The 24,432-nt window shown below is 44.6% G+C and overlaps 1 protein-coding gene across 1 annotated transcript in view; it reads left to right on the forward strand.

The window, feature by feature from the left end:
- Positions 1–339: 339 nt before the first annotated feature.
- The window catches only part of LOC139819610 (uncharacterized), a 167,930-nt gene continuing 143,837 nt past the window's right edge, over positions 340–24,432 (forward strand). Inside the window, exon 1 of the mRNA XM_071789092.1 lies at positions 340–1,150. The gene's annotated coding sequence lies outside the window, so the exon portion shown is untranslated. The remainder of the gene's footprint in view (positions 1,151–24,432) is intronic.

A 24,432-nucleotide genomic window follows, 5' to 3' on the forward strand; every position in this document is an offset into this window, starting at 1 on the left:
TGCATTTCTGATAATCATCAATATACCTGTAGTGTTTATTGGACCACTAATCTCTAAAAGGACTGGCATTATCTTATATTTCATTATTTTATGAATCCATCTGTAATTCTCTAAATGTATATACATATATATTACTTTTTTATTATCAGCCTATTCGTGAGAAACGATTCAAATTCTTCAGCATCCCATTCGAACACCCCGGCGACTTATCGTGGTCTCTACCCCACCTGACCCCACCACCCCACAACCCCATGCTTAAAAAGCCTTCAGCCTGCCAGTGGATCTCGCTAGATGGCACCTCGCTGACCTACCGCGGCTCCTCGCAGTCGATTCGCGGCTCTCCGACCGCACGGTCGTCCGCAGCAGGCGCGAATTCAGCACGCGCCGACCACGTTTTGCTTCCTCGGTCCAATAGCACTAATAATTGTCAGGCAAATCTTCTTCGGCCTTGAAATCGCGCGCGTTGCTGGGGTAAAATCTATTTCAAATTCTTCTAAAACGTGCACTTTTCTCACATAAGTCACGAACTGACAGCGTGGAGTCATGTGAAAGTGTCGCGCGACCACGAGGTGCTCGATCCTCGATCATTAGAAACAAATTTCGATATTAAACTCTTTGGACCCAGTCTGTTGTTCGAACGAGTGTTTTTCGCAGAGAGGTGTGTGCGTAAAGCTTTTGCATCGTCAAAAAAAATTTGTTAATCTGAAAAACGAAGCGTGATATCCGGCTCTCCAGGACTTTGATCGCGAAAGCTCTTTCCGAACGGTTTAATTACATCACAAGACTGTTCGAGATGTTTAATTCATAGATTCGTAATTATTGTGACTGTGGCAATATTGAAATTAGTAAAAAAGACACCGATAAAAAGGATAATTTAATAAATAACATAAGACCTAATATTTTCTTGACTGATTCTCCGCTTACACGTTTCAAAGGCAAATATATATCGTAACATTTAAAGGACCGAGGAGATAAGAGTATAAAGGACCTTGATTATTCGAATATCTCTTCTCGGTTTGGACGAATTAAATTATTAATACTTGTTGTACTTGTCAAATCGCACAAGAACAGCTCATGAGTGACGCGTAAGACCAGGATCACTCGACAGTGCCGCTCGATCATCTGGATCATCTGGATCCTGCGAGCTGGAGTGAGTATCGCAAAAAAATACCAATAAAATATTTTGTAATTCGAATTTTTTTATACTTCTATGTTTATATAGCTCGATGATTACTATAGAAATTACGACAAGCGCAAAAATGTGATTTAAACGTCATTTAATTCTCTATATGTGATATACTATCTAGTTTATAAAAAAAATATTTTTGTTATTAAAAAATGCAAAGAATGTATTTACGTGTTTGCTCAATAAATATCTGCACGTGAAAATAAAAATTTTTATTGAGCTAAAGGAATTATGTACTCTTTATTAGTCGATATTTGCTAAAAAACAGAAGATATGTAGTGGTTGTGTGAAAGAACGCACGTAAATATTTAATTAAAGGTCCATTTAATTTCGACGAGCGCTAATTTCGTTTATATTACACGCGAAATGCTTTCCCCCCGGATTCCTCGATATTTTGCGATAAACAGTTAAAATAAAAAAAAATGTGATGCGTCGAATCAAGCATGAGGGTGAAATACTAATGGAATATCATAACTAGCGATATATATCAAAGCATTTTTCCCGCAGTTACGAGTTACGATTCCCCGCTCTCCAACGTGTATACATATTACATCGAAACTTTGAATATATGATAAATTAGCGAGGATGGAGTGCACAACAATTTAAATTCGATTGATCTTTCGTATAATGCATAGGAATGATTGTTCGAAATAATATTATTGTGTATTTTTTTATAATATAATATTCAATTTTTATAATTTATTTCACATGAATGTATATATAGTCTTTTCAAATTCGCTCGCTCGTGTGTCAGAAGCTTTCAGATAGATTGTGTCATTTCGATTATGACGTCTCGTTATTTCGATACTACATTTAGATCCTTATCAGGCGGAACTATCCGCTCGCTATTCTGGTAACAATAGACACCTGCGGGTCCCACCGGCCGGTTCAGGTACGGCAATTTGAATTGCGATTTTTGCAAGGGGGCAATTTATTACACGGCTGCACGAACGGCGACAGTAGAAGAAGCTGGCAAGCCGCTGGTGGGAGGGTAATGAAATTGCAATCATCGTGTGAAATTTAATATTAATCCCGGATGTAATATGGAGAGGGTGCAGGGGCGCTCAACCGCCGCAAGAATGCCGGTCTGTTATTCGAAACTGGACGTTGGACAAGCGCAAGCCGCTTTCGCGAGAAGAGGAATGGGTATCCAAGCAATTAACTCTGTCATGTGCAACGTCCGTGTTCGTCGAAACTTTTTCATTACTCAAATGAAATATCTGTATATGTATATGTGTATGATACTATATGTAAGGGAACATTGCGCGACTGATACGACGAGCGCTTTTTGAGCGAGACGGCGGGGCCGGTCGAAATGCAACGACCGATGACTAGAAAGAATCTGTAAAATATTAGGTATCCTTAACAAGCGATGTTTTCGCATCACTTTGTAAATTTAAGTTCGGACTTTATCGACTTTAACCCGCGATTTCTTGTACGGTGATACAGTTTGATAAAAGCAGCAAAATTGTGTTTTCAATAAAATAGTTTCGTTGAGAAAACGGACTGTTCTTCTTTGTCATGTTTTAGTTTAGTACCTATAAAGCTTAGAAATTATCGCGAGAGACAAAGTTCAAGCCTGCGTTTGCGAAGGTATTTTCTGCGAGACGAAAGATTGGTTGGGCACCGCAACGAAGTTTAAGTGACGAGCATCCGTTAAAATATTAATACTCGACTTTTAATGAGAGCTCCTCCTCTTATAGAGTGCCAGTGCTCTCTGCCTCGGCCCCTTTTCCCTAGACCTTCTCCCTTCTCTCTCTTTCTTTCTCTATCTCTCTCTCTGCCTCTCCTCTCTTGTCACGATCCAATAAACGCTGCGCGAAGAATCTTGATTCGCGAACTTCTCGGTGACTCCTTTCTTCCCGGACGTTTCGGTCAGCATGATCGAAAATCAAAGTCCCGTACAGTTTTCCTCTAGTACGTCCAATTAAATTCTTAAACTGCTTTGTCCGAGCCTCCTGGTACAAAGAAATGGTTTCCGTACGTACATATGTCCGGACGATCTTAAGCCTTAAACAACCAACTAGCTAAAACTTTGAAAACAATTCCTTTGAAAGCTAAAGAAAGAGTTCACTGGCGGTAAAAACTAATTAAATGAAGAAAGTTAATTTTGTGATTTGTTTTATGATTAACGAAAATGCGAGTCACAATACAAAATGTATCTTAAATCTCTTTGAAAATCCTTTTTAATTTATTCTGCGACAATTTAAGAACAGCACATTCTCCGTTTCTCTGTCTTGCCCCTTTCTTCCTCCCATACTTCTCTTTCCTTCTCTTTCTCTCTCATTTCTGTTTCTACGGTGCTATCGGCTATCTCATTGTTAGTCCTGTGCCACCTCCTGTTGCAATTGCTATCCTAATCGCGGCAGGACGCGCTGCGCCGTAGGTACCAGTGGTGGCGTCTTAGTCCTATACTTTACTGTATAAGTAACAGTAAACAGACCATTAAAAAGACAATATTGCTTTAGATACCTATTTTTGAAGAAAGAGAATGCATAATAGATCTTGCATAAATTTTCAAAAAGAGAATTTTTTGTAGAAAGTACTTTTTATATTCAAGATTAGGAGATATTTTGAAGTAAAAGTTTACCTCTCTTTGTGTCAGCAACCCTTTTTAGATTGTCAGTTTAGTGAAATTAAGATAATTTACTGCGATTTTCAGGCTGAACGTTCGTTTTATCAAATAAACGTTCTTCCATTAAATCAATAAGCTTACGCGCCGTAATTGCGTAAATAATCTGTATACTACGAGATTCAATTTTGATTCTCAAAAAGTCGGGGAAGCGCAACGCAGCAGATTCGGGGGGATGCACCAGAGGAAGTTTCTAAGAGACTATCGGGCGTAATATATTAGATTAATTAATGTAATCCTAATAGAACGATCTCATCTTGACGCACAATATGGTCTACCCGATATCACGAGCGTCTCGACGTCCCCGACGCGTGCATACGGCAGCTACCTGTAATACATGCACGCGACGTAAACGCATACGTTGCCACGGCGTGTATTACTGACAAGATAGGTCGAACAATGGCTTCCATTACGGGTAGAGGTTGCCCGAGTTAATGGGCAAATTGTCTGCTAAGTCATTTAAAGGGGGTAAGCCTGCCTGCACGTAGCGAGCTGCAACCTCTTCGCGATCGCATCGACAATCGATGCGGTTAAATCAATATAAGAGTTTCAAGTATCTTCTCTAAGAATGCTATTAATTATCTGACACATTATCGCGTCTCACGCATGTACATACATGGTTTATGTATTATCAGAGATTGCATGTATCTATCACCAAATAATAATAGTAACGTTGCGACTGTAAGGCTTCAACGATACAAACCCCTACTTTTTTTTTACTATCCGTATCTTTTCGCTTTCACTATGTATTTTACAGAATTTTAGTTGCCAAAGCCGTTCAATTTTCAAAGACACGAACGCTAATTAAGATTGAATTTCCATTACGAGGAAATCAAACGCGGATTACGCAAAGAGCGAGAGAACCCGCTCCGTACACAGCCTTTTTTCGGCTAACCGCGTATAATCTTCGATCTTGTTGCCATGAACCCTGCACGATAAAACAAGCCCGATACGTTGCATCGCGACTATTGAGCGGTTCTTCGGGTTCCACTGAGTCACCGAACGCTCGCGGGAGCGCGTGCACGTTAATTAGCGGAATTAAATACGACGAGGGTGACCTTGGCGGATCCGCGGTCGCCGCGGCCGCGCGCGGAGAAACGCGTGAACGCGCGCGTTCGCTCCTCGCTCGCTCGCGTGCTCGCACCAGCGTGGCCTCGCGTCGCGATTCAAAAGTGTCTTCCGAAGGGTTGTAGAACATTCCCACTAAAATATAAAGTGGCTTTCGGGGTGGCATAGCAATGGGGTGCCTATCGCATGCATTCACCCAGGGACGCAAACGTGGGGGTGCTATTGATCGACCGGGGAGCCAGTCAACCCTCTCGGCCCTACACGCGCGCGTAAACGTTGCACATAAAATCACACACGTACCTGTACGACCCTCTACGCGTCTCCGGCTCGCGCGTCCTAATGGAGGCCTCGGTCGAGAAGGTTTAAAGGCCGAAATATGCCGTGATGGACAGACTTACCTGGAAACATCAATTTAACAATCGATATAATATAATATAACTATAAATATTTTAAGGTAGATTCCAAGACAAGAATAAAAAAAGTCAAGAATGTAAATAATATATAAATAATGATAAATAAAGCGTACATGACATTTTAGCCTTTAAGCGCACGCTATCGCGGCATCTCGTAAATTGTGGTGAGAAACCGGCCGGGGAAAGGGATATTCCCAAAGAACTATAAGTCAGGGAATAAATTGATCCGTGCTGGGTGGTGCCAGCTCGAAAAATAGGACGGACCTCATTACTTACGCATTTCTCATTAATTAATTCTTCTAATTCCCGAATATCTCGCCTTTATATTTTCGCACATATATATTCGCATACAAATGTAATATAATCCATTGCATCTATGAGCATCATACGGCAAGAGAGTTAAACGAGTTAATAATGTACGGCGTGAACGTGCAAATCCCTCCGTGTCCCGACGTAATCTTCATCTTGCATAGAGGTGTCCATTCGATCTCACAGCTATATTTTCGCGCGCTCGCGAAAGTGTGCGTAACCTCTCCGCTATCTCGAATTACATCATTGGTTTGCACCTCGCATCTTAACCATTGCGTTCCTGTCCTTGTCAGAACGCGACAACTGTGTCCTGGGCGTCCTGGCGCATTTTGCGACTCAAAGGACATTACTTAGGGAGTAGATGCAAACCGAGTTGCGTTCGCCCGCACGCGCGGGCGCGCGCAACAAAAAAAATGTCATTCTCGCGTATCTCAATGTTTTAATCTCTCAGGCTCGGATTTCCGGCTGCACAAAGAGCCGAGGGCGTCCCTTCGGTAGCAGCCAGGGGTGGCTCTCGTCCCGCCTGGTCCATGGGGGAATTTTCACTTTGGCTCCGAGAACGAGCCGCGACGATGGTGATTTACTTAATGAGGAGGTTGGGGAGGGGGAACGTCGCCGAGGGGACGGAAGAGTTAAGGAGCGGGCACGCATTGTCTTCACGAGGGCGAGGGTGAGAGAAAGTGTGTCGAAAAACAATAGCCTTGCAGCATCCGCCCCCGCTTCATCTTGATGAAAACGTGACCCAGTAGGATCCTTACGTTGATACCGTAGACATCTATTTTACCAGGCTAGATCCTCTTTCTCAAGGAAAACATCGTTACATTTTTCTTGATTTTGCACTATTTTTACATACAGATATATACATATCTATAATGTTTAATCGATTAAAGAAAAGATTAAAAATCAGAAATAAATTGCACTATAATTTTTAATCGATTTTTTTGGCACCAGAAATTGAATAGTTAGACAACGAATTGCTCTTTTTCCGAATGTTTAGCCAACGAAATTTGGATAAATCTCGAGAGAATCTTATTTTGTGAATATTTTATTTTGGCATCCAGCACAACTCTGTACCTATTTCCCTGTCTATCTTACTTCCCAACCGCCGTTTGCGTGTTTGCATCCCCGCGCCACCTCCTACATCTCTACCCGTTCCCTTCGCTCACTACCTCTCACCTTCTGGATTTGATTGAATTTTTTCCCGAGGAAGAAATGTTTCCACCAAATGAATCCGTCGAAATATTGCATTCCGACAAGCACGATCCAATTTTTCGTTTAATAAAAGAGAGCCTCTCTCTCTCTCTTTCCTCCTTGCTTTCGTCGCACCTTTTCGTAGCCGCGCATCCGTCCCTTCCTCGCTCTCCCTTTTTTTCGTTCCACGATTTTCGACTATACCTTAAATGCTTTCCTATGAAACACGCTCAATATTCTGGTACATATCGTCGCCAACAATTCGCGTCAAGGGGTTGTATTTGTTTGAAAGTTATGAGACTCCGCGTTCAATTTTTATAAACTCTTCAATTTAATTATCCTCGATATCTTACTTGCTGAATGCATCTCTACAATTAAAAAACTGCAATCTTTTATCGTATTTTAACGTTAAACGCAAATGTATTGAGCTAATCTATCAAGTTGTTAAACAAACTGTTAACTCCCCAATTAAGTGGAATCAAATTAAATCGCGCCAACAATTCGTGCTGTCGAGTCGTACTGCAAATGGCTCGATATAAACTCGTCTCGTCCTCTTTTTCCCAGTCCGAGTACAGTTTCTCTCCTGGCTTTTTTGTTCTCCTGGTAAAATAAGTTGGACCTTCGCGTATAGTTAAAATAGTGCCGGTCTGCGGAATGTGGCCGCGGGTGGACGCAATTTATTTCGCCGGTATAAATTTAGGCCGTCGTTGAACTTCCCCGTGGAAGTTATTTAATTTCACGCGATTCTCAAATCTCTTTTGGGCCCTTCGGGACAGCGGATTGGTCATTTCGTTGACCCCTCGGTGCCGCGAAATTTACTGGTTTTACGAGCGAGAAGAAAGAACCCTTTAGCACGACGTACGAGGGAGAGTACGCAATTCGCAAGAAGCACGTGTGAATCGCTAAACACTCGACTTGTGCGATACCGGAGAGGGGACTGGAGCAGAAGTATCTGACAGAGACAGGAAAAATGTTATCCAAATCGTAGCGGCTCACGCACGAGTGGAAGACCGGGGGAGAAGGGAGGGGGGAGGGAGACAAATAAATCGACCATAGGCATTTACGCGTGTATATCGGATGAACGAGCGGGGGAAGCCGGAGCGAAGAGGGTGGTCTGAAAAGGGACGAATGGTTAAAATCCAGCCGCCATAATGACCCCGCGATATGCAGCGCGAGTGTACACAATGACGACGACCATATACAGCAAAAAATCAGCATGCCGATTGGGATTTCGTTTAATTAATTTTTTAATTACAAACTCATCGGAATGAGAGAGGGTTTCCGGCTGGCGCGGACGGCGGCATTTTATCGACCAGTTGTAGAATTTTTGATGTGATTGATGGCAAGCGGGGAAGTAGGACGGGGGGAGACGTGCAAGGACGAGGAAGCCCGGTACGATCATGATTATTATTAATTTTACAGATACTATTGGTTATCGTTTATATTTATTCAGTACTACTGGCTACCCGACGTCCGTATTTGCCCTCCCCTGCTATTGAGAGCAGGGGAGAGAGGGACGAAGTTGTTCGCGACACAGGGCGTGGGACTGTGTTTACAAGTCCAGAAAGCAACGACGATATGCGATATTAAAATACAAGATAGATTAAAACTGTAAAATGCACCAGTTTGATTAATAAAAAATGATCCTACGTGCAAAAACAATCGGGCGTACATTTCGAGTTCACGTTCTTATTTTAGTATTGGGCGCAATCATAACAGCGCTATTATTTGTACGAATTGAATGCTTTGTTTAGCGTGAAAAATCAACGGTGCGCTTTTACTCACCGTGAAAATTAAAAAGTGAGAGAGGAAAGTAGAATTTTACTTTTGATCTTTGCTGCTTTTTTATCAAAAGTTAATTACGCTTTGTTATTGGTGTATTCGACTTTATATCAAATTTAGGTACGTGCAGAATTAAAAAGGGTTCTTCGTTCCAAGATACCGGAAAGGACGGGAAAGGTTGTCCCCAATTATTATCGTGCTGTAAGGAGTAATATGCCGTCTATAGAACAAGATCCAATTTTTGCAAACGCGCTTGTCCCTTTCAGCGATAACAAATCAAGACGGTGCGGGAAAACGAGTCGGCCGATGGAAAAAAAAGAAACGAAAGAGAGAGAGAAAGAGAGAGAAAGAGAGAGAGAGAGAGAGAGAGAGAGAAACGATATACGCGAAAATCCAACGCTATCCTATAACGACTACCTTTAGGCGTATCTCCGCCGGGTAACAGCAAGTACAACACCAACTCCATTCAATCTAATACTTCTAGAGGGGTTAGCAACAACCATTTGAACTCACACAGCCAAAGGGGTCGACACGAACGTGGCTAGGGGCAGTTTAATATCGGATAATTGAATCCGAGCTTCCCCTCCCTCCTCCCACGCGGTCTCCGGCTCGCTCCCGTCGAGAAGAGGAGGGAAGGAAACGGTAGTCGAAAGAGGAGAGCGAGAGAGATGGGTAGGAAGGTGCGCGGGGTTGAAGTGGAAACTGGACAGAGCCAGCTACTACCCTCTTATTGCAGCTGCGCTAAATAAGAGCGAGAGAGAACGAGAGAGAGAACGAAAGAGAGAGAGAGAGTGAGTGAGAAAGGGGGGACAAGAGTGAGGGAAAAAGAGAAAGTGAGAGAGAGTAAGAGATAGAGAGCTGCATCCGGTCATTTCCTAATTTCTGATACGGGCCGTCCGAAGATCGGATGCGAAGAACCCGCCGTTCCTGAGTAACCTGACTAACTTCATCTTTGAATGGGAGTAGGAGTGCGAGAGAGATAAGCTTATAATACTCGTAGTGCAATCTTACTTGTGGTAATAAGAGCAAATTAAAGCTAGTTCTCTCTCTCTCTCTCTCTCTCCCCTCTTCTCTCTCTTTCCTCCCCTGTTCTATTACAACTTTCTTGTTTCGTGATAGGCAATCTATCCTAAGCGCCTCGAGAGCAAATCTATTTTGACGATTGGAATGTAGATCGAAAGTCGCCATTGTGCATAAGAAAGGACGTAGAATCGGGAGTCTGCCAAAGCTTTTCTCCGAGCTTCCTCATAGAATTCTGAGAAGTCTGCCAGATTTTGAGAAACTTTTGAATACATGTAGATTAGCTTTCGAATCGTACGAATAACTTGCAAAAGAGGGCTGGGGCGTATAGCTGGGCCGGCCGAATTGAGACGCATACGGCGGACTGCAGGCGAGCGGTGATTAAAAGAGAGGCAAGTGTCGCTGGAACGGCCGATAAATAACGCCTCGTCGTTAGAGACCTTTCGATCTACCGAATGAAAAAGAATGGCCGCTCTTAATCGCTCTTCCAATCGGTTAATGCACCGTTCGCGGTGGCGCGGTTAAGCTAAATAAATGGACTCTGTTCTGTTTGGTCCTCTCTCTCTCTTCCTAATTTCTCCCACGTTTCTATTGTATCTTCGTTTCACGTATTCCTAGAGATCACGTATTCCTGATTTATTCCTAGATCCATATAAATTTCTAGACTTATTTATTCTACTAAATAAATAAAACGCTCTTTGCATCCGAAGACAGACTACTTTTCCCAGTAATCTCGTAAAATTTGTGCGTCAGCAAAGGTCTTTAATTTCCGATAAATCGCCGCTATCGATGCGTATTGACATTGTATCAATCGTTGCTTATGCTCAAGTCCCTCTACATTACGCATTACTTACGAGATATCCTCTTACGATTGTACTCGATAAATATTTTTCAACGGCATCTTTATTGCTCGCCAGCTGCGGCTTAATCAACGTCACGTTAACAAGAAAGTTATCGCCATTTAATAGTGTCGCGCGTTGGCTATCGAGGAAATTCCTTTAAAAAAGTCCTTTCATCTCTAACTCCATTAATCCGACCCGGACGCATATTAGAACTTCCGCGGCGAGTTTTGCATTCGTTTGTTCGTGATGCATCTAAAGCCCCTCGCGCTCACGCGCTCACCTATCACTTGAGCGTTACAAACAACTATCCTATGAAGTGCAATGAATCGGATAATGAATTTGTATTCCGCCTGCGTACTCACAATATTTGTTCGCGAGTTAACCGGTAAAAGCCATTCCAGCGATTATTTTCCGCTCAAAAAAGCCGGCGAAATAAGCCTGAAGACTCTGAAAGAGAGAAAGAGAGAGAAAGAGAGAGAGAGAGAGCGGCGTCGCGACCGAGCGAGCGGTTTAATATTTTTTTAATTGCCATGTTAGCTCCTGTTTTTTGCAGTAGCGCGTAATTAAACTTTATGTCGAGCCGTCATATTTGCATTCCATTTAAACTCGCCATTCGAAAATTACGAAATAAGGGAAACTTTTGATTTTATGTGCGCCCGCGCGCGCGCGCGCTGTAGTTTTCAGCTTGTGAATCTCTGGTGGCAATGCTTGACGCACGATAGAATTATAAACTTAACGCGTTCACGATATCGCGCAAGATACGGAAGTTGCGCTAACGCGCAACCGTTACGAGAACGTATTAGATTCATTTCGATCGTATGGTATACGATGTATACCATTCAACTTGTATTATCGTTCCGGACGAAAACTTGGCTAAAGTTCGGAAAATTGATGCGCGAAACGTACGCGCGAAGAAAGGACGTACATGACGAAGAACAATCCGCCTGACGCCATATATACTCCTCCCATTCGAACGATCAGAACGATCCCGGGTGCGGCGGGGAGGTGGGACGATCACGGTTTCGTGTAGACTTAAGAGTGCAGGCGACGTGAAAGTTCATTAGAGGCAGCCCTGATGGACACGTGCATTAATCAAGATTTTAATTAGCACCGCGTGTAACTGCGCGCTCGGCTAAAAACTAAACATACCCCCGTCGTCTGTCCCCACTACGACGTACCCACTCTAACTCTTGCTTATAACGGAGCTCGAGCTCGTACCTAGAACTAGAGCCAGCTCTAATTAGAGCTCTTCTCGAGGCTCGAAGATTAAAAGCCAGGCCTAAGTGCCGGCACGATGCGCGTGCTCTTTCTCCCTCTCTCCTTTCCCACCCTCTCACTCTCTCACTCTTTCTTCGTCTCTTTCTCTCTTTCTCTATCTCTCATTCTCGTAGCCTCGCATATCGTCTCTCTCGTCGAGTTCGCTCCCGCTTCTCGCTTCATTCTCTTTTTTTTTCTAGTCTTTCTTTCCTTAACTTTCTCCGCTGTTTCGTTCCGCTTAATGGCGATCGGCCATTCGCGAAATGCGCGAGGCGGAATCTCGCGAGTAAAAGAGTGAAAAACCTGGAAAGGTTTTCTAGGGACGAGATGGCTCGATGATCGCGTCGACTGTGTCGACAAAGGCGACTTAGTTTCGAAGAGTAGCATCGATCAACGTGGTCTACCTCATATTGCACGCATGAATTCACAAATAGTACAATTACAAAACAACATTACGACCACGATCCATTTCGTAAAACAAAAGCAACGCAAATCAAAATACAAGCAGTTTATACTATTACTAAAAAAAATCTAACCGTGCGAAACAATGTATTCTAATTATTCGGCATTTTGGACTCACGTAAAGAATGAAAACTGAATTTCCAGACGTCTCCCTTCTCGTTTGATAATTTTTTGGGATCTCGAGGAAGAGGAGAGAAGAGATTTCAAAGAGGAAGCCTCGGTTTTGCCTCGCGAAATGAAAAGTGAAAACAGGCAAACATTTCGGGCGTGTGTACGGGGGACGCGTCCGGCAGGTATCATTAAATCACAGAAACAGCCTCTGTTATTGACTCCGCGGACAAATTTATCGTCAGCCGGTACGCGATTCGTTGTACAGTGGCCCTCAACGTCCCCCCTTCTACAGAGCGTTGGCGTAGGTCCCTAGTAACCACCGTTTTCCTCCCCTTTCCGCACGTCCTCCGCCACCCGAGACTACGTCATTGTTCTGGTTTATTCGGTGATTTGTGGATTTTACTACCTCCGCCTCCTTCGCTCTCTTAGCCGCACCGCTCACCTCGGTCGCGTGATGCGCGCGTTATCCGACCGCGTTTGGCCTAACGTCTATTCAGATCAGACGAAAGGAGGATGTTGATGTACGGCGCGCGGTTTCGGCTGATAAGCTTTAACAGGATCTCAATATGCCGCGACGAAGAACGTCTCGCGGAGTTAGCCTGGAGTGCCGAGGCGCTAAAGTAGATGGTGGAGGATGCGCGAGAGTCGTCGCGTCGTGCGGCCGCTTGACGCGTTTTATCGTGAATGTGCTAAAAGCAAAATCTCCTTGATACACCTCGGAGCCTTTTAGCGTCTCCGTGAGTGAAAGTCAAACGAGGTTCGAACGGCCGACCAAAGGTCAGCCGAACTAACGGATGCTCTTTGCGACGGGCGCACAAACGTCCCCGCGTCGCGTCGGTGCCTCCTTCGAGTCGAATTAACGATTATTGAAGGAGCGTAGGTCCGCGAATCGTACCGATAATACCGCACCGTATTCCATCCGTAACATGCCCGCGGAGGCGAAATTTATGCGCAAAATCGTTTAATCGTCATCGTTACGAGCGATGAAATTTTGCGGCGCGCGCGTAGCAGACACGGTCGAGGCGAGGCGAGGCGAGGCGCCTCCGTCCCCGCCTCGATCCCGTACAAAAGAGGTGGAGTGCCGCATTTATTATTCATACGCGACGTATTCGGCGGGAAGTTCAGTTTTGAGAAATAACGATACGAGACAAGCGTCATCGTCGAAAGACGGGCCGGAAACGAGGACTGGGGAAGAGATAGGGAGCGAGCTTTCCGAAAATCCGCCTTAGTATGGTAATTGATTTAATTTGGGGGATGAATCCACCCTTAACGAACGCGCCGCGGCGATGGGGTTGGAAGGCTAAAGGGACCGTAAAAGCACTGCGACGTCTATTTGAGGCGAGAGACGAGAGCGAGATTTAGAGCAGAGAAAGAGAGAGAGCGAGAGAAAGAGAGCGCGAGAGAGAAATAGAGACCGAGCGTCTACGCGAGAAGATGAGCGTCTGATTACTAACGATCTGATTAATTCATGATTTTTAATTAAGAGGAAAAGCGGAGGGCACGGAGAGGGTACGACAAATTATTTAACACTTTGCAATAGACAAATCCATACGTCCATCGTCATCGCGACCATAATTGTGAAAAATGGTGAATGTTTTTTTTCAATGCGATGTAGATTGACCAGACACGAACGGTACACAATACTCGCGTGCAAGAAAACAATATCTAGCAAAATATCTCAATCTGTGCTGGTAATTAATCAATAGATTGCCGCGACTCGGCGGCCCGCCCTCTCATTATCGCGGTTATTAGACGAACGGTTACATTAATTTTGCGGCGCTATCTGCATCCGCGCGAGGATGGATAGTCGCGCGCTGTTGCTGCGGTGGAAATGGAAGGAAGTGGCGGGAGGGAACTGAAGATACCCCGAGAGGGCATAATGGAGGCATTCATAAGGGTTGGCAGGCCCTTATCACGCGGATAACGCGGCAAGGCCGCAGTCGATACCTCGCTCGAGTTATGGTTTGATAACGGTTTGATGCGACGTAACATGCGCTCGGTTCTTCCGCATCGAGAAATCCATTCGTTTCTTTGGTATACTTAAAAAAAAAATTATAATCTAAAAATAAGATAAGTACGCGATGCCTATTCGATATTTTCAGACGAAATTTTAAGATAAGACAAGTATGTGTACTCTGTGACGAAAAATCGGCTATCTGACAGCCTGTTGAAAGTGTTTCTTCGTAATATTCGCACTCTTGCGGCATTGTTGAAATTCTCGCGTCTGTGCGCGTTCGTCACATTAGCACGTATATGTATACATGTCTTTGTGCCGCTGCGAGGCGAGAACGAGAATGAGGGTGAGAGCGAGGACGAGAATGGGAGGGCAAGGGACGAGGGTGAGGGCGAGGGCGAGGGGTTGGTTCGGTGCATATGTCGACCGGGTTTGAAATCGGGATATTGAATTCACGCCATTTCTGTTTTGACGTATCGCGGCCGGTGATACGATCCGCCGGGGTTTATCAGCGCGCGCGGGCGCGCCGCGAGGAAGTGATTTTTTCATTCTAACAAATAGCCTTTTGCGGTTTATCGGATTTCGGCCGGGATATCCGCCGGTGCGAAACCAGGCGCGCGTCGCGTCGTGCGCCAATCAAAAATCGTCGCCGCCAGCCCGCGTGCGTGCGCCGCGAATTTTGTTGTAACATTCGTGTAACATACGTGTGCAAAAAATGATAACTCGCGATAATACAAAGTTCAATCTTTATCTTAAAAAAAAAAAGAAAGAAATGTTGGAATTACGACCACGTTTACGAATACGGACCGAAGGCTTTACCTGTTTCGAATCTTTCCGGAGGCTATTCGATTCCTCGCGAAATCTACTCGAGATTCCTTTGTCCCTTTTTTAGCTTAAACTTAGCTTAAACTGTTAAAGACACGAGGAGAGGAGGGACATCGTATTGAAGCAATTTTCGTCGCGATTTCCGACGCGTCGCGGTGCACACGGCGTATTCGCCTCTCCTCGTTTCAGCTCGCGCAAGGGGAAATTGCAGGGGAAATTCGAAAGTTCGCGCGATACCCTATGAATTCCAATCGACCTTGGTTCCGCGGCTCCGGCTGGTAGCGCCGGGATCATAACGCGCGCGAATCAGTATTTCTGATGCCGCCCTGAAAAAAATAAGGATGATGGTTGTTATTTTAACCGTTTCACGTTGTTAAAAATCAGAACGAGAGAACACTCCTGTCGCGTCCGCGTTTAGCGCGATAAAGCACTCGGTATGGACGTATTGAATTACAACGTCTCTTTATTCGAATTGTGCGGATTCCAGGACGTATCGCGACGAAATGTTTGCTAGGTGCATCGATGTTTCTCGGCTGAAAAGTGTACAAGAGCGACGAGAAGAGATGGGAGAAGGGGGACAAGAGCAAAGCCATCGATTTTCATCGATCGCCGATGAGAGCCGCGGAGGCGGGAAACGCAGCAGCGTAGTCGAACGAAAAAACCGAGTCGCTTCCGATAAACTCGTTATTCTATTAAGCGTACATGTATGTGCGATTTTATGAGAGAACGCCTTCTGTTATCGTAACCACATCGTACGGTCGCCGTGACAATTGGCTCCATCGTGATGAGATACACTTGTCCACGTCGCTTCCTTTATATGCACGGCAATTTTGTGGGGATACTTTTGAAGGAAAAAAGAATCGTTGCGCACGGGCACATATACACGTATACGCTAGGATCATGATCGTCGAAAAACAATGCGGTCTGCTACGTGACTTACATCCGTGTCATCGCGACCACTTAATTCGCCAACGGTGCCAAGCTCGCGCACGCCTACGCTACGCTTCGAACGGCAATCCCCGTGCAATCGTAAGGTGAATACCTTCGAGTTTCGCGAGCGAGTCCGCCGGTACTCAAGAGATGTCCACGTGTGCGTATCCTCGCTATCGGCTGGACGTTGTCGTTACAGCGCGACACGGATCCCCGGATCGCGTGCGTGGGCGCGCCGAGATGCCTTTCTCAACAACATACGCATTCATTGGATGTGGAAGGAAGACATACATACTTATACGAAATATATATTTTTGCGTAAAAGTTTTCTCGAGCCATCGAAAATGGACGGAATTAAGTCTAGATCCTCCGATTCGCTCGTAGGCGGATAGGTAGAGAGATTTTTCGTTTGTCAACGAACGGGGACGGTGAATCGACATTAAAATATCCGTAGATCGATAATGAGAGGCGCGACGATTACGGCGCAGGTAATGCATTTGCCACGAGCGAAAACAGAGGGTGCATTGGCCAAGCAAAAGTAAAAGAGGGAGCGCGGCGCTTGTACGCTAATGGAAAGGGCCTCGATACACATTTACTGGCGACGAGCGCGTAGCAATCGATCGATATATCGATAGGCGCCCTCGCCCGTGTATCCGCGCTACATGCTTAGTACAGGGGTAGTTAATTACGTTTAATACCCTCGATTATGTGTTTGCACCGTACACACGCTCGACGATGCTTTATGCCTCTCTTGGTCCCCGCGCTACAAACGCTCTCTCTCCTACGTTTCGTCGTGGTCGGGCTCATTTTACGGGCTGATTCGAGTTCTTTTTCTGCCTCTTTTCTTTACGGCAAAAAGTATGCGTTTACATAGAGTGTGCAACACAAACGAAAAGAATTAGACCAATCCGCTTTATTAATTTCACTCGTCTCATTCAGCTTATCTCCCTTTTAAGTTAATCTCCTGTAACAAATTATACGTTCTATATAAAATCTGAATTTCTGTTTTCTTTCTTTTTTTCAATTGTATAAGTCTGTTCGACAATGTGCAAGCAAATCTTAATATCGAATTAAAACAGAATACCAATTTTGTTATACTATGATTTCTGTACCTTCTTTTCTCTCTTCCCCTAGGATAATATTTCTAATTAATCAAAATCGATCGTTTCACCGACACGGACATCCTTTTTAGCGAGAGAAAAAGAATGCAACGAGTTGATGAAATTCACATCTACCGCGGCTTTTCTTCGATTCTCAGCAATCGTTGCTGTTTCTTGTCGTTCCAAGAGAAGCATCTCTCCTACCCTTCGTATGCTGGTGCGTCGGTTACGGCGGAAATAATGTCGGTGCACTTTCAAAGTCGACGAGAGTAGAGGAAAGAGAAAGAGAGAAAAAGAGAGGGAGGGAGAGAGGAAGGGAAAGAGAGAGAAAGAGAGAGAAAGGAAAGGAGGGAGGAGAGATAGAGATAGAGAGAGAGAGAGAGAGAGAGAGAGAGAGAGAGAGAGAGAACACTCGCGGGATAACGGACGCGGCGGGGTGGTAGGTATGAGAACGAGGATGGGGATGGGCGGAAGATGAAGGGGAGGATTCAGAACGGGGGCGAGAATATTGGTTGACTTGTAATACCGAGAGTGGAGGAGGCAGGGACCCGGCGAATATTAAATATATTATTACATTCATTCTCATTTCCCTTTTAGCTTCAGTATGCTTGCTCGCTCGCCTCGCCTGTAGCGATGGATCCGAGCGCGGAGCGGATACGAACAAATGTCAGTCTCTTGGTATCTTCTTAAACCATAAATTCTAAACTCTTGCTATAGCGGCAGATACGTTATTGTTATCGCTTTTGGAAAATTACACGGAATTTTGGTAACTCTGCCGCTTTTGAGTTGAAATATTCAGCGCATATTCTCCTAACGTATATGCTCTCTACATTGTTAACATCGTCTTATTTGCGTTCAGCATTTTATTGATTATCCATTCTAAATTTTCATTGAAAAATATTGTTTCGAATAATAAAAGATAAAGCGAATGCTGGTCAGGAGTGGCACTACGTTGGTGTCACGTGCTACGTGATATTAGTTCATATATCGCGGGTAAATATGCAACGACGTCGAGAAAGAGAGAGAGAGAGTGTGTGTAAAACTTGCTACCCCCGCGTGGCAGCAGAGAAGGGGAGGGCACGTATTTGATGTAAACTATAAAACCCTCTCGTTCCCCCGTTTCCACACTCGCGCGTGGCCAACGTCGACGCTGCGGCGCCTTTCCCGCCCTGGCAATCTGCTCGTAGCATATTGAATCTTATGAATTTGTGGCCAAGTGTGTTCAGATCTATGAGGAAAAAATTTAATTTCCTACGATTTCAAGGTTTTGCGCTGACGCAGCCGATAGTCTTTTTGAACTATCTATAAAGGATATATGTATGTGCATATATATATATATATATATGGTGTGTGTGTATCAAATGTATGTTTTTAATAGAAATCGTATTTAGCGAGCAACTCACAGCTTGAAAAAGTGTAAAGAGCGTGCTGTTGATATACCTTGCGGAAATAAAATATGTCATATAGGTATATCTAATCTCTTTTGAAGGATCAACGAGCTTTTAACAAGACGCAAGAACAGAGGTGTCGGTTGCCGAGTTCGTATACGAACCCGTGAGTGATGTTTTGAGGCGGGCAATAGCCGTTGTAATTTTCTTCCGCCTCTGCCAAACCACTTTTATTTACGTCACCTCCCCCCCTCTCTCTCTCTATTACGCTATATATTTACCGACGATATACGATCTAAATCACGTAGCACGTGATGCCAGAGCCGTGGCACTCGTGCGCGGCACCCGCGTTATAAGCAAATTTGCGATTCCCGCCCCGAGAGAAACGTGATCCAAGCCAGAGGTCTGCTCCTACACGATTTATGTCCTCTATTTTTCTCTATCGGTAATTAACTGATTTATTCGTGGACGTTCCCCTGCCTACGTCTGTGCATTACGATGAATTTATACGTAATTAGATTAGAGATTCAACATCGTATTCTGGTTTTCCATTTCTTTTTAATAGTTCGAAGGTGTTGCTTTTTTTAAATTACTGCGATAATGAAACGTTACTTATATATTCGCTCACGTTGATGAATAAATACGTACTAGGAAGAGAGAGAGAGAGAGAGAGAGAGGGGGGGGGGAGGAATCTCGTGAAACTTACAAGCATCTTCATACACTCGTGCGACGCATGAATGCAGCAGCTCGTTCACTAATTATTAATAAACTAATTGCGGCTTCCGTAGGGCACGCCTCTCACGCGTAAATCAGACGCGATGCGCGTACGGAGCCCCTTTAAGCTTTACTCTCGCTCACTCGTTACGTGTCACGTGTGAAATATTTATATGTGCACGCGAGAGAGCGTCTCGCTCCTGCGAGAGTATATAACAACGTAATTTTGGGCATTTATTTGTTGGTCTCGAATCAACATCGAATGTGACGAAGCGTAATCGTGAATATTATTGCGAATTTTGCTTATAGTGAATTAAAATCTAAGGATGCCAATGGTAGACCGCTCTTCGTCTTGCGATCAATTTCGAACGGGCACCGACAGAATCGTAATCATCGGGCCTAAGATATTTTAGGTATCACGGTGAACAATTTCTACGATCTTTCCTACTCACTCGCTATAACTCATTCACATAAACTAGCAGTCATAATAAGCCGCGCACCGTGATTTATCGCTCACTCAATGCGTATAGGACGCGCATCTACCTACGCTTAAACGCCGCTTGCTGTTACATGCATTTACGAATGATTATGCAGCGACACGGCTGGTTTCCACTCCCTAAACGCTAAATCATTAATTGCTATAATTAGAATACGCCAAGAAGTACGGTATCTTCCTATCGTGTTGTTAGCATAATGTCAATCAACATATTGATCTAACTTGAAAACATGTTCGAAATGTAACGTTTCACAAATTGTCTTCTTGCATGCGATAAAATCAGATTATAATAACGCCAAGTCTTGTTGCATTAGCGGATAAATAAATGAATAAACAAAATAAGTAGTATTGTATTAGTTTTTGCAGAAATTGGTTTTTCTATTTCAAAATGGTCAAATATACAAAATCGAAATGCAAAAAACGTCTAGAGATACTCGGCACGACTAGAGATAAAAGATAAGGAAATAGAATGAAGCGTGGAATAAAAAATAGAGGCTGAAGTCACGTCAGCCATTTTTGAAGCGTCTCACGAGCCGGCCGCGAATAAACCGATCGTAAAGCATACTCGATTCGAGTTTGTCGGTACATAACGCGAGTACTTCCGCGCGCCGTAGGATACTTGTACGTGAGCGTCGACGAGATGAGAGAGGCGACGATGAAGAGAGAGAGAAAAGGTACAAGCGCTTTTTTTTATGACTGCCAACATAGAAGCACGCGCCCGCCGCGTATGTTTTAGCGATATAATGTGTATCTTGTTAACGCGAACGCACAGAGCAGCAACGAGTAGCGATGGCGTCAATTCGCTGAATATCTTTCGGAAGAGTAATAGCGAACGAAAAAAAGTACAACGAAATTCTTCGAGAGCGCATTAAACTCCTCACAAAACGTACTTACAAACTTTTTGGAAATTTTATCTTTAATTATAATGTTTCTTCAATTTTCAAAAATTTGACTCCATTTGTAGAAATCGCCCAGGGATTCATTTTTGCCTTGCGATTCGACCAATCCGGATTGTATCCCGCTACATAAGCACATTATTTGCTTCTTAATTATACATCGACTCGTTCAATGGAAGAGCTCATTGATTCTCCTGCAGACTAAACTATTGCTCGGTGCTCACCGGCGAGGATTAGCCCATCGCTAAAAGGGTGCCCGAGCGGCTGCCGTTTCGCTGCGCTGCGCCGTGCGCCGTGCGCCGCGAAGACTTTAATGTTCCTATGCGCAGTTTTTTTTATTAGCGGGACGACGCTATGAATAAAACTCTCGCCGGAAGAGCCGCTGGATGCGTGGGTGGATGCCGGAGAGACGCCTGTCGTCCACGGACGCGCTGGATAACCACGTATCGCCGGGGGTAGATGCATTTTTTACGACACTTCCGGCCGGCCATATAATTGACTCGATTATTTCGCGAGGTCGTGTAGCGAGTGCAACGCGGGTATTTCAGCCACGACATGAATTTTAACAATAAAGTCAAAATTATTAACGTAATCGCCAAAGCATGTCTTTTGCTCTTGGACTCGGCGAGGACTAAAGATAGACGGATAATATTTTTACAAGTGACACGTAAATACGTGCGCGCGAGAACGCAAGAGATTACAATTATTTATTAATTTCTCTTCGTGACGCTTTTAAATGGTCCGGCGAAGTGCATAAAAGAAGAAACCCGCCTTGTCCGTGCGTGGGAGTCGTTTATGGAGCCGGAGTTAGTCAGGTTAGGATAAGGCACGTACTCTGTAATTACGTTGGATGTGATAATTATGAGGATGCTGGGCACTTGTCACTCTGTAACGAGTTTTCTTTCATCTGCATAGAGTCCGCCACCTCGTCGTTCTTTCGCGGCCGGAGACGTAAGCAGTTTGCTCAACAGACTGGAAAAACTGGTGCGCTTTGCTTATCGTTTAAATTAATACCGGCGCGAGCCCGTTACCCTTCTATTTTTTTTCCCTCTTTCCCTGCCATTGTCGCGTGTGCAATAGTTGTCTCATTGCGTCGTACAATTAATTGTGAGCGCCTGATTCGCGCGTCTCGAGAATTTTAACGACGAAATTAAACGCCGGAATAATTGTTGCGACTAAAACGGAGGACAGTGTTACGTTAAAGTTACAAATAAAAATAAAATTGAGGGCGCGCATATTCTGCAAAACGTAATGTTTGTCATAATTATTTTCGCGATGTTGTATTTAACATTGCGATTGTACCGTGAACACTGTCAAGTTAAAGCATATAATATTTTATTTACGTTACACGAACTCGTGGGGGATTTAATTCGCCCCGTAAAAAGAGTCTCTTTGGAGAATCTTTTTCGAAATTAAAAAGACTTGTCTAGCTTTGCTAATATTGTTTACTGTCGAGTGGGTGGATTCGCGTGATTAAACGAGGGCCCATGCTACGCCCTCCCGCGAGACGTATCGTTCCAATACCGCGTTAACGAGTTCTAATGGGAGTTGGGAACGATGATCGTCGCCTCCGAAGCGAGTCAAAGTTTTCTTTCTAATTAAGAAACAAATAACCTGCGCTCACGCTCGGTCCGTTTTCGGGCCGCAGCTTCGTTAATAAACGCGGTCCGCTTATTAAGCCAGGAAATTAATGTTCACCTTTTACGCGAAAAAAAATAAGGCGAGAGATATCGATGTTATCGTTTGATTAAACCAGCCGTAAGCTGTTTTTCCTGTCTCCGCGAAAAGCTTGTTAAGATCATAATTAGACATTTCTGTGTACGCTTTAGATCACAAGTTTATTAAAGACTAATTTGCAAAATATGTGTTTAGGACGGAATAAATAAAATGTGAAATCCTCGAGTATCAAATATATCGTGATACTTAATACTTTTTGGGGAAAATGTCATTCGTCTACAATTGTTGATTCTCAACAATAATACCTATCACGTTTTGTCGTTTGCTTGCGTGGAATTTTTGCGCTCGCCGTTATCGACCGGCTTGATTTTGTTTGCCGATGTAACACTTCGTTGATGCAGCGTCGTTGATGGGAGCGCATCAAACTATGATTTGGTATTTAGTCACCATTAGGGACGCATTAGCACTGATTACACGTGCAGGTACCTACGCGCGCGAGCACACACACTCGCAAGCGCACACATTAACCCAGATTCGAGTTACAGGTATCCGCGTGTCCTCCTCCCTACACAAATGTTTACCCGCCTATAATCGGCCGGCGCATCTACGTATTTCGTATGAATACTTTATTTGGCGTTTCCCTGGTCGAACGCGCCACCCCGTCGCTTCATCCGAATGCGCTGCTTAACGGCAATTCGAAAATCGCATCGCTTGGATACGCTCGGTGGTTTCCCCATTTTCCTGAGTCCTGAAAAAGCGTTGCGATCGGTCGATTTGGCGTTATAACGTGCACCGCGATGAAAAATTGCGTGTGAAAAAATACCCGCGCTCTCACGGCCTCGAATTCGATTGCAATAATCGCGGAGCCGGCCGTTCAATTCACGCTGCGGTAATACCAATCAGAAATTAAACCGGGCCTATCGGAGATCGCGGCTCGGATGTCGTTCTCTCCTTCTCTTTCTTTCTCTCTGTTCTCCTTCGTTGAACGTTATTTTCTTGTAGAGAGAAAAGGAGGAGGCAAGGCTGCTGGATGCCGTTGTCTGATTCATATAATGAAATGTCTGTAAGATGATGAGCTTGGCGGCCAGTAAGTATAGCGTTGAGTCCTGGCCCGTGACCTCCATCGAGGAGGAAACAAAAAGAGCAAAGGCGAGCGGGAGATGCGGTCGCGTGCGAGATGCAGCGTGTTGAGTGCGCCGCACGGTTTGTTGGCTCAACTATGAGCCGTAGATCTACAATGATTAACCGTGCATTAAACAAAGTAATAAGCATTGTTACTATAATTTACGCTAAAGCTAAGAGTGCACAAATTCGTGAGCTTTCGTCGGTTTTTTTTTCATACGGCAACCTAGAGTATAAGCATTGGGATTAAAAACAACTGGGTACATTCGCCCTTCGAGAAGATAGAAGGAGGGGTTGCAAAGCACACCCCTGATTCCTCGCAGTCGTCGTAAATAAATCGGCAATCGACCTTTAACCCGCTGCCTTTCCGATAATTTAGCTGTATCTCCTGATTCGGCGGAGAGGGCTGACGCGAATTCGCGTGGTGCGCGCGGCGCGTTCTCTCGTTTTCCACCACCCACGAGGGCGGAAGTCAAAAAATCGTCCCCACAAATCACTGCGCACAATAGCCCCGATTGTGTACGCCACTGCACGACCCCTCCGACCCCTAACTAACTATCCTAGCCCAGCGGCCGAGGAAGGGGGTGCGCGCGGCGGGGGTGGTCTGGGGACGGAGGAAATCTATTGCCGGAAGTGAGTATATTCAGCGGCGGTCTGCGGTGCGTGTATGGAAATTCGAGACCGCCTTCCTCGCGAGGGTCCTTTCCGAAACCTGGGGGAATCCGCACGCGACGACAATTTGCCGGGGGAGGGAAAAATGTAAGAGGAGGTTGAGGAAGTAGAAGAAGGGCGACGGCTACGCTCGATCTTGCCAGGGTAAGCGTCAGACGTCAATCTCATGGATCGCGACTGCCATTTGAAATATATTCTCTTCTCGATCTTCTTTGTATACCTACGTTGGAACGTGTGCACAATTACAATTCAAATTTAGCTTTTCCTGCAAGCGCCTCAAAAATGAGAGAGACAAACGAAAAGATCTACCCATTTTACGAGCTCATAAGCACGATAAGCACATTGGTCGAGTCTTGAAAATCCAACATGCATTTCGGGAGCAGAA

This window comes from Temnothorax longispinosus, chromosome 9 (genome assembly GCF_030848805.1).
Source record: "Temnothorax longispinosus isolate EJ_2023e chromosome 9, Tlon_JGU_v1, whole genome shotgun sequence".
Lineage (NCBI taxonomy): Eukaryota > Metazoa > Arthropoda > Insecta > Hymenoptera > Formicidae > Temnothorax > Temnothorax longispinosus.